This window comes from Osmerus mordax, chromosome 11, assembly GCF_038355195.1.
Source record: "Osmerus mordax isolate fOsmMor3 chromosome 11, fOsmMor3.pri, whole genome shotgun sequence".
NCBI lineage: Eukaryota > Metazoa > Chordata > Actinopteri > Osmeriformes > Osmeridae > Osmerus > Osmerus mordax.
In genome coordinates, this window is record NC_090060.1 from 952,501 (window position 1) to 963,731 (window position 11,231).

General features: G+C 42.4%; 1 non-coding gene across 1 annotated transcript; it reads right to left on the reverse strand.

Moving 5' to 3' along the window:
- Positions 1-798: 798 nt before the first annotated feature.
- trnaq-cug (transfer RNA glutamine (anticodon CUG)) lies at positions 799-870 on the reverse strand. Its single transcript has one exon. It is a non-coding gene; the product is annotated as a tRNA-Gln (tRNA).
- Between the last annotated feature and the right edge of the window lie 10,361 nt (positions 871-11,231).

Consider the following 11,231-nt stretch of genomic DNA (forward strand, 5'->3'; position numbering starts at 1 on the left):
TTAGTATAGTGGTCAGTATCCCCGCCTGTCACGCGGGAGACCAGGGTTCAATTCCCTGACGGGGAGAAATGCTCTTTTTGCTTAGTGTGGTTCACTGGCATCTCACAGAACTTGATTTGAAGGACACTTTATTTCTGTCAGACATTCGTGTGTTGCAGTAAGATGACCGGGTGGCTATTCGGGACATCCGGCATGGCTCCAAACAAGAATGAGCAAAAACACATTTACAATAGAACAGAAAATGAGTCGTGATCGTATAGTTTTAGGTTTCTCGTCGCTAACACGTGCGGCTATCAGAACCATCGCATCACTCCTCAAATGACTGAAGTTACCTAGACTAGATGAATAACATCATTTAAAGTAGCTAACTTGGCTCTTCTTAACAACATTAAATGAAAAATACGAATATTTGTGTTTGTAACTTGATGAAAGGGGATTCATCCCGAACCTCCCAAGAAGGGGGTTCACCCCGCACCGCTCCACACAAGAATGGGCGAATGCAGCCCCCATCCCACTGTCCCCACACCAACACCATGGTAACACTATTAGGGGGCATGGTTTTACATGTCCCTTTAGCAATAACTGAACAACGCGTATTCTTCAGCGTTACACTTGCACAAAAAAGCGGGACACGTGGAACCATCTGTCCAGCAGGGGCTGACTTCAACCACGCCCGGATCTGCCAGCAGTTCTTCACAGGACGATGATTGGTCCCAAACCCTGTGTCCTGAGAAGAAGGTTGAAACCAAGCAGCCGCTGTCAAGGGCGGGTTTGGGTTCTCAGATCAAAAGCTCTTGTAGGTTCCACCGAGATTTGAACTCGGATTGCTGGATTCAGAGTCCAGAGTGCTGACCGTTACACCATGGAACCCCACCGTGAGGCAGACGGAAAGACTCACGAAAGAGACTGTGCATCTCTCTGGCTTTTGTAACCCTTTTGTAACCCTTTCCAACCCTCTCGCCTCCCGTCTTAGCGTGACGGCATTCTGGCACGTGACGTCACGTCTGGCCCGTCACGGAAGCATTGGTGGTTCAGTGGTAGAATTCTCGCCTGCCACGCGGGAGGCCTGGGTTCGATTCCCGGCCAATGCACTGCTCTTGCGTGGACCGTCGTTGGCCTTGCTTTCAGTTGATTTGGCCTCTTTGCCGCGTGTAACCTCTTGAGCTAGCACGGCGCTCCAAGTCAGACTACCGTGTCCTCGTTAGTATAGTGGTCAGTATCCCCGCCTGTCACGCGGGAGACCAGGGTTCAATTCCCTGACGGGGAGAAATGCTCTTTTTGCTTTGTGTGGTTCACTGGCATCTCACAGAACTTGATTTGAAGGACACTTTATTTCTGTCAGACATTCGTGTGTTGCAGTAAGATGACCGGGTGGCTATTCGGGACATCCGGCATGGCTCCAAACAAGAATGAGCAAAAACACATTTACAATAGAACAGAAAATGAGTCGTGATCGTATAGTTTTAGGTTTCTCGTCGCTAACACGTGCGGCTATCAGAACCATCGCATCACTCCTCAAATGACTGAAGTTACCTAGACTAGATGAATAACATCATTTAAAGTAGCTAACTTGGCTCTTCTTAACCCTTGTGCTACCTTCGGGTCGTTGTGACCCACCGTTGTGTTGCGATACCTATACATACCCCTTGTGCTACCTTCGGGTCATTGTGACCCACCGTCGTGTGGGTCACAATGCCTTTACCTAATAACAATAAAAATAAATATTATTTTTGCATTAACCCTGCCACGCCGTGTCGGTGCGACTCTTCCTAATACAAAAACGTAGATACGTAGGGGAGGGGTATATCACATAGTATCAACAGTTAAAACTAGGACGAACACTCGCGCTGCCCTCAGGTCATTGTGACCCACCGCAGTGTCTGCGTTGTCAAAGTGTGTATATCACGTTACATCACTAGTTAACACTAGTTGGAGCTGTCTCCGGGTCATTGTGACCCAGCGCAGTGTCTGCGTTGTCAATTGTGAACCCGCCGCCTGCCCCAGAAGTTTATATATCAGGTTACATTTACATTTAGTCATTTAGCAGACGCTCTTATCCAGAGCGACTTACAGCCACCTGACTCCCTCTCCTCTTCGTTAGATTGAAGCCTGCTTCATCGACAAAGATGAACTCATGGGGTCTCTCCAAGGATTCCAAGTCAAATATTGTCTGTGTAGGAATACAATATACTGTATGTAGAATTTTGTAAGTCGTACAGAGACAGTGTTATATTGTAGAGTTCAATTAGGCCTACCGTATATGCACTTCTGATTCACATACATTGTATGTACTGAAGAGTAATGTCATTCACATAGTATGTGGCAGTACTGTAGACAATCTGGATTACAGTAAATGTGTCTGAATGTACACTTACTTGCACATACTGAGCTCGCAATTCTTTCACCCTTTGTGAGTTTCGCTCAAAAGGTACTCGGTATACCTGTTTCATTCGTATGCTGTTACGATGGAGGACACGGTCAATTGTGGATATGCTCACACTGTCGATTCCCTGGAAGTGTGTGTTGTCTTGTATGACTCGTTCCTGGATTTCTCTGAGTCGTATCAAATTATTTTGAAGGACCATGCCCACTATAATGGTCTCTTGCTCCGGAGTGAATATAGCTGTCCTTCCACCTGCATGTGGCAGCCTTGTAGTTCTACAAAAAGTAGATGTGCAGTTACAAAAAATATTCATGCAGTACAATACATACAGTGATGAACTTTACAAATGTCTATTGAAACAGCTGCAATAGTGTAGTACAGTAAATCTGCAATTACAAAAATACAGTAGTATACTGTACCTGTTCTCTTCTCTGAATGTCCTTACTATGGTGGACACAGAAAATCGGCTCAAATTGGGGTGCACTCTAAGTCCTGCTTCCCTCATTGTCAATCCATGGACTATAACATGGTCAATGACTGTTGCTCTAATTTCATCCGATATTTCCACTCTTTGTCTTCCTCTGCCTCTTTGTCCTCCTCTTCCTCGCCCTCCTCCTCTTCCTCCTCGTCGCCCACCTCGAATACGCACTCGTCCTCTCACATAGTTTCTTCCATCCATTCTCAGACCTTCTCCTTCCCACCTTCAACAACCTGTTTGCTCTCAAAACTGCCTTATATTGGTTGTGTCACATCATTTGACATCAAGTGAAATCAATTTTGAGTGGTTGTGTTTAATCAATGACATGTGTTCTCTATTTGTATTTGATTGTTGCCACTTGTGTTTACCAGTATGGATGACATGTGCATTAGAGTGCAGAATGTGTTTTGAGAATGATAATGTGTTTAGAGTTTTGCTGAAAAGTCTATGTGAGATTTGCAAATTGTGTTTTACCATGTGAAATGGTTTAAGGTATTGACAACAGACTGCACAATTAGCTACATGAGTTTAGGCAACTGATAACTTTGTTCAGCCAATGGGTTTTAGTGTTTTAGCAATTCAGAAAAACTGTAAACCTCTATGGCCTTCACTAGGTGTCCGATTGGCTGCCACGTCTATCCGTTCTTCAAGAATGACCATCTTGACACAGTCTACCGCTGCCCAACCTACAAAGCTTCACCGTTTGTCATAAAAAAAAGGGAATGTTGGTTGTAAGTGAATAAAACTAAATGTGATGTGGTAGAGTGTTCAATTGTACTTTATTCACACTAACACACACACACACACACAATCCTCGATGTCGAGAGACATAATGACAATAACAAAGCATGTATTACAGCGTCTGTCCTAGACAGCGTCTGTCCTAGAAGGTCCGACTGCTTTCTATGTTCCTGTTTGGCTATACTGTCAGATGGGCTGTAACAACAAAACTATCAAGGTTATTTTTAAAAGGATAATAATAGCCCGTCCTCACAAAAAACACACCACACACACCTCAGGAATTAACATTTTCGTTTTGAAGCACAGTCTACCACTAGCTACCACACGGAGGAGCCGTTAACCCTCACGCTCTCCTCATTGTCTATGCAGCCTGAACTTATCCTTCACGCTGTCTCCGGGTCATTGTGACCCACAACGTTGTATATTACGCCACCTTCGCGCTGTCTCGGGGGTCGTTGTGACCCGCAGCGTTGTATATTACGCCACCTTCGCGCTGTATCGGGGGTCGTTGTGACCCACAGCGTGGGAATGAAAGGTTTGACTTTATTTATTTTTGTATTATGTAAAATTTTCAGAAGACCGCTGTGGGTCACAAGGAACCGGAGACAGTGCGGGGTCTCGTAATAGACAACACAGACGTTGCCGTGTCTAACAAAAAGGCAGAGACAGTGCAATAACCCTTACGCTCTCCTCATTGGGTGTGCTTTGCCTTCGGCAAGGGCACAACCTTTGTTCTCTCACATATATATTATTGGGTGTGCTTTGCCTTCGGCAAGGGCACAACCTTTGTTCTCTCACATATATATTATTATTCTTTTTATTATTCTTTTTGCCCCCCTAAAACTCAGTCAATATTTGTCCTACATAGACAAAGTTGGTGTCAAACGTTTCGTCTTGGTAGCGATTGAGTTGCTTCTATTGGAATTTACGTTCCGTTGCATGGTTTAGGCTGAAGTTAAGTTTTTGTGGCAAAAAGTGAAGCTAACGGTGGCTAATTTGCTAGCCACAGTCACTGACGTTACTAACGTCACTACGTCACGAAAACCCGCGTGACTACCTTTGGCAGAACATTCGTTTCCATCTGTTAACTTGGGGGATAGCTAGGCTAACTATAGCTTTACTGCAAGGCAGCTGCAGAAACGCCACAAGAAAAGAGGCCAGGGTGATAACTATTTACTCATTTTACTTTGTGATATGACACACAATTGTGATGTGTAATGTACAATATAAGCTGATATTATTAAGGAAGTACATCTACTTTCGGAAACAGTAGTCTACTATTTCACTGAAGTATTAGCATCATGACATTAGCCTGTGTTGCCCGGGCAACACATACTACAGTGGTCTATGATGTAGCGTTATCTGTTTTCAATCGTTAAAATAAACATTCCTCACATATACATTTTCGTTGTAGGATTTATTCTGACATTAGTAAACGATTTGTTGGTGAAATTACCATTACCTGTGGTTTCAAACCAGTGTAGCTCACTGCAACGCTGTAGCTTACGCGAGACACACTACAAAAACATCTACACTACACAGCTGTTTAGGAAGTCAAACAGCGACAGAACATGTTCGGCACTCTCCTTACTTAAATCAAAAGTCTATCTAACTACTAACCTGAACTTCATTGCCACAGCCTAAACATTGTCAATCTGTTCATGAAAATAATTAATTTCAGCCTAAACCGTACAACGGAACGTTAAATCCAATTCAACCAACGCAATCGCTACCAAGACGAACACAGCAGTACTGTAGTCTAGTACTGTACCGTAGTAGTACAATTTACCGGGGCAGCTTCTCCACACAGGGCTATATCGCATTTTGCGTTGTTACTGACAATGGTCGCTACCAGTGAGCTTTTTATGAATGAGAGATTTTCCACTAAATAAATGTCAAGCTTATTTACGTTTTGGGGGGCATATTTTCAGTTAGCAGATGGTACTGTTTGAATCGCGATTCAATCTTCTACTGCCGGTAACGTCGTAGAATAATCTTCAAAGGGGGTTCTTTATTCATGAATGAATGCAATATGAGTAGGCTAAATGCCTGAAAATATCATGAGAAGGGAAAAACTTAAAATGACGTTTAAATCATAGAGATTAGGTCCATTTTTACACCGGTCTGCACTAATGTCACGAAAACACGCGTGACTACCTTTGGCAGAACATTCGTTTCGCATCTGTTAACTTGGGGGATAGCTAGGCTAACTATAGCTTTACTGCAAGGCAGCTGCAGAAACGCCACAAGAAAAGAGGCCAGGGTGATAACTATTTACTCATTTTACTTTGTGATATGACACACAATTGTGATGTGTAATGTACAATATAAGCTGATTTTATTAAGGAAGTACATCTACTTTCAGAAACAGTAGTCTACTATTTCACTGAAGTATTAGCATCATGACATTAGCCTGTTTTGCCCGGGCAACACATACTACAGTGGTCTATTATATATCTGTTTTCAATCGTTAAAATAAACATTCCTCACATATACATTTTCGTTGTATGATTTATTCTGACATTAGTAAACGATTTGTTGGTGAAATTACCTGTGGTTTCAAACCAGTGTAGCTCACTGCAACGCTGTAGCCTACTGTACCCGAGACACTAGTGTGAGTAGCTAACAAAAACTCCTCAGCTGTTTAAGTCAAACGGCAACAGAACATGTTCGGCACTCCCCTTACTCAAAAGTTTTTCAGTAGGGAAACTATCTGACTACTAACCTGAACTTCATTGCCACAGCCTAAACTTTGTCAATCTGTTCATGAAAATAATTAATTTCAGCCTAAACCGTACAACGGAACGTTAAATCGAATTCAACCAACGCAATCGCTACCAAGACGAACACAGCAGTAGTCTAGTACAGTACTGTAGTAGTAGAATTTACCGGGGCAGCTTCTCCACACAGGGCTATATCGCATTTTGCGTTGTTACTGACAATGATCGCTACCAGTGAGCTTTTTATGAATGAGCGATTTTCCACTAAATAAATGTCAAGCTTATTTACGTTTTTGGGGGCATATTTTCAGTTAGCAGATGGTACTGTTTGAATCGCGATTCTATCTTCTGCCGGTAAAGTCGTAGAATAATCTTCAAAGGGGGTTCTTTATTAATGAATGAATGCAATATGAGTAGGCTAAATGCCTGAAAATATCACGAGAAGGGACAACTTAAAAGGACGTTTAAGTCATAGAGATTAGGTCCATTTTAACACCGGTCTGCCAAATGTATTCGTTTTGATTCAGCCTGTCAGCTGCCTCTTGCAGGGGAAATGAGAAGACATCATATTTCATTCTACACTTCACTCGTATTTTGAGTTGTAAATGAGCAGCAAAAAAAAGATGCTTTTAAATCTATGTAATCTTTATAAATAATAAGTAGGCCCGATGCATTTTTATATAAAATATACAGACCCCTGTGCAACCGACGCAAGCAAGCACACCCTACAATTTCCCCAGAAATTGTATCCTCTCTAGTTGGGTGTGCTCAAGCCTTCGGCGAGAGCACAACCTTTGTTCTCTCACATATATATTATTATTATTATTTTTTTTATTTCTTTTTGCCCCCCTAAAACTCAGTAAATACTTGGCCTACATAGACAACGTAGGTGTCAAAAGTTTCGTCTTGGTAGCAATTGAGTTGCTTCTATTGGAATTTACGTTCCGTTGCATGGTTTAAGCGTAAGTTAAGTTTTTGTGGCGAAAAGTGAAGCTAACGGTGGCTAATTTGCTAGCCACAGTCACTGACGTTACTAACGTCACTGCGTCACTAACGTCACGAAAACACGCGTGACTACCTTTGCCAGAACATTCGTTTCACATCTGTTAACTTGGGGGATAGCTAGGCTAACTATAGCTTTACTGCAAGGCAGCTGCAGAAACGCCACAAGAAAAGAGGCCAGGGTGATAACTATTTACTCATTTTACTTTGTGATATGACACACAATTGTGATGTGTAATGTACAATATAAGCTGATATTATTAAGGAAGTACTGTACATCTACTTTCGGAAACAGTAGTCTACTATTTCACTGAAGTATTAGCATCATGACATTAGCCTGTGTTTCCCGGGCAACACATACTACAGTGGTCTATGATGTAGCGTTATCTGTTTTCAATCGTTAAAATAAACATTCCTCACATATACATTTTCGTTGTAGGATTTATTCTGACATTAGAAAACGATTTGTTGGTGAAATTACCATTACCTGTGGTTTCAAACCAGTGTAGCTCACTGCAACGCTGTAGCTTACGCGAGACACACTACAAAAACATCTAGCTACAGTACACAGCTGTTTAGGAAGTCAAACGGCGACAGAAAATGTTCGGCACTCCCCTTACTTAAATCAAAAGTCTATCTAACTACTAACCTGAACTTCATTGCCACAGCCTAAACGTTGTCAATCTGTTCATGAAAATAATTAATTTCAGCCTAAACCGTACAACGGAACGTTAAATCCAATTCAACCAACGCAATCGCTACCAAGACAAACACAGCAGTAGTCTAGTACTGTACCGTAGTAGTACAATTTACCGGGGCAGCTTCTCAACACAGGGCTATATCGCATTTTGCGTTGTTACTGACAATGATCGCTACCAGTGAGCTTTTTATGAATGAGCAATTTTCCACTAAATAAATGTCAAGCTTATTTACGTTTTGGGGGGCATATTTTCAGTTAGCAGATGGTACCGTTTGAATTGCGATTCCATCTTCTACTGCCGGGTAACGTCGTAGAATAATCTTCAAAGGGGTTGTTTATTCATGAATGAATGCAATATGAGTAGGCTAAATGCCTGAAAATATCATGAGAAGAGAAAAACTTAAAATGACGTTTAAATCATAGAGATTAGGTCAATTTTTACACCGGTCTGCAATAATGTCACGAAAACACGCGTGACTACCTTTGCCAGAACATTCGTTTCGCATCTGTTAACTTGGGGGATAGCTAGGCTAACTATAGCTTTACTGCAAGGCAGCTGCAGAAACGCCACAAGCAAAGAGGCCAGGGTGATAAATATTTACTCATTTTACTTTGTGATATGACACACAATTGTGATGTGTAATGTACAATATAAGCTGATATTATTAAGGAAGTACATCTACTTTCGGAAACAGTAGTCTACTATTTCACTGACATATTAGCATCATGACATTAGCCTGTGTTGCCCGGGCAACACATACTACAGTGGTCTATGATGTATCTGTTTTCAATCGTTAAAATAAACATTCCTCACATATACATTTTCGTTGTAGGATTTATTCTGACATTAGTAAACGATTTGTTGGTGAAATTACCATTACCTGTGGTTTCAAACCAGTGTAGCTCACTGCAACGCTGTAGCCTACTGTACCCGAGACACTAGTGTGAGTAGCTAACAACAACTCCTCAGCTGTTTAAGTCAAACGGCAACAGAACATGTTCGGCACTCCCCTTACTCAAAAGTCTTTCAGTAGGGAAACTATCTGACTACTAACCTGAACTTCATTGCCACAGCCTAAACTTTGTCAATCTGTTCATGAAAATAATTAATTTCAGCCTAAACCTAACAACGGAACGTTTAATCGAATTCAACCAACGCAATCGCTATCAAGACGAACACAGCAGTAGTCTAGTACTGTACTGTAGTAGTAGAATTTACCGGGGCAGCTTCTCCACACAGGGCTATATCGCATTTTGAGTTGTTACTGACAATGATCGCTACCAGTGAGCTTTTTATGAATGAGCTATTTTCCACTAAATAAATGTCAAGCTTATTTACGTTTTTGGGGGCATATTTTCAGTTAGCAGATGGTACTGTTTGAATCGCGATTCTATCTTCTGCCGGTAAAGTCGTAGAATAATCTTAAAAGGGGGTTCTTTATTAATGAATGAATGCAATATGAGTAGTCTAAATGCCTGAAAATATCACGAGAAGGGACAACTTAAAAGGACGTTTAAGTCATAGAGATTAGGTCCATTTGTACACCGGTCTGCCAAATGTATTCGTTTTGATTCAGCCTGTCAGCTGCCTCTTGCAGGGGAAATGAGAAGACATCATATTTCATTCTACACTTCACTCATATTTTGAGTTGTAAATGAGCAGCAAAAAAAAGATGCTTTTAAATCTATGTAATCTTTATAAATAATAAGTAGGCCCGATGCATTTTTATATAAAATATACAGACCCCTGTGCAACCGACGCAAGCAAGCACACCCTACAATTTCCCCAGAAATTGTACTCTCTCTAGTTATTTTTATTATTATTATTTTTATTCTTTTTGCCCCCCTAAAACTCAGTCAATATTTGGCCTACATAGACAACGTAGGTGTCAAAAGTTTCGTCTTGGTAGTGATTGAGTTGCTTCTATTGGAATTTACGTTCCGTTGCATGGTTTGGGCGTAGGTTAAGTTTTTGTGGCGAAAAGTGAAGCTAACGGTGGCTAATTTGCTAGCCACAGTCACTGACGTTACTAACGTCACTACGTCCCTAACGTCACGAAAACACGCGTGACTACCTTTGCCAGAACATTCGTTTCGCATCTGTTAACTTGGGGGATAGCTAGGCTAACTATAGCTTTACTGCAAGGCAGCTGCAGAAACGCCACAAGCAAAGAGGCCAGGGTGATAAATATTTACTCATTGGGTGTGCTCAAGCCTTCGGCGAGAGCACAACCTTTGTTCTCACCTTGCGTCAGAGAACACCGCGGTCGGACCCTTCTGACAAGTTGCCGTGCAGGTCGGACGGCCTCGGCAAGCAGACGGGCCACGTGACGTCTGGCGTCAGAGAAACCGCGGCCGGACCTCTCTCACCACTTAGTTTTTTTTTTTTTTTTTTTTGGGTCCAACCAGAGAAACAGAGAAAACCGCGGCCGGACCTCTCTCACCACTTTATTTATTTATTTCTTTTTGGTCCAACCAGAGAAACAGAGAAAACCGCGGCCGGACCTCTCTCACCACTTTGTTTTTATTTTATTTTTTTTGGATCCAACCAGAGAAACAGAGAAAACCGCGGCCGGACCTCTCTCACCACTTTATTTATTTATTTATTTTTGGTCCAACCAGAGAAACAGAGAAAACCGCGGCCGGACCTCTCTCACCACTTTATTTATTTCTTTCTTTTTGGTCCAACCAGAGAAACAGAGAAAACCGCGGCCGGACCTCTCTCACCACTTTGTTTTTATTTTTTGTGTCCAACCAGAGAAACAGAGAAAACCGCGGCCGGACCCGTCTGCCGAGCGGCCGTGCGGCTGCGGCCCCTCGGAATCAGATTGGCCACATTGACCTACATTAAATTGATAAGGTCGGAACGGCGGGAGACAAATGGTAACCGTGGTCGGACCCGTCTGCCGAGCGGCCGTGAGGCTGCGGCCCCTCTGAATCAGATTGGCCACATTGACCTAGATTAATTTGATAAGGTCGGAACGGCGGGAGACAAATGGTCACCGTGGTCGGACCCGTCTGCCGAGCGGCCGTGCGGCTGCGGCCCCTCTGAATCAGATTGGCCACATTGACCTAGATAAAATTGATAAGGTCGGAACGAAGGGAGACAGATGAAATCGACGCCTCTCTCCGACCTCGTCTCGTCCACTTTATTTATTTTATATTATTTTTTATTTATTTATATGTATTTTTTTTGTCCAACCACGC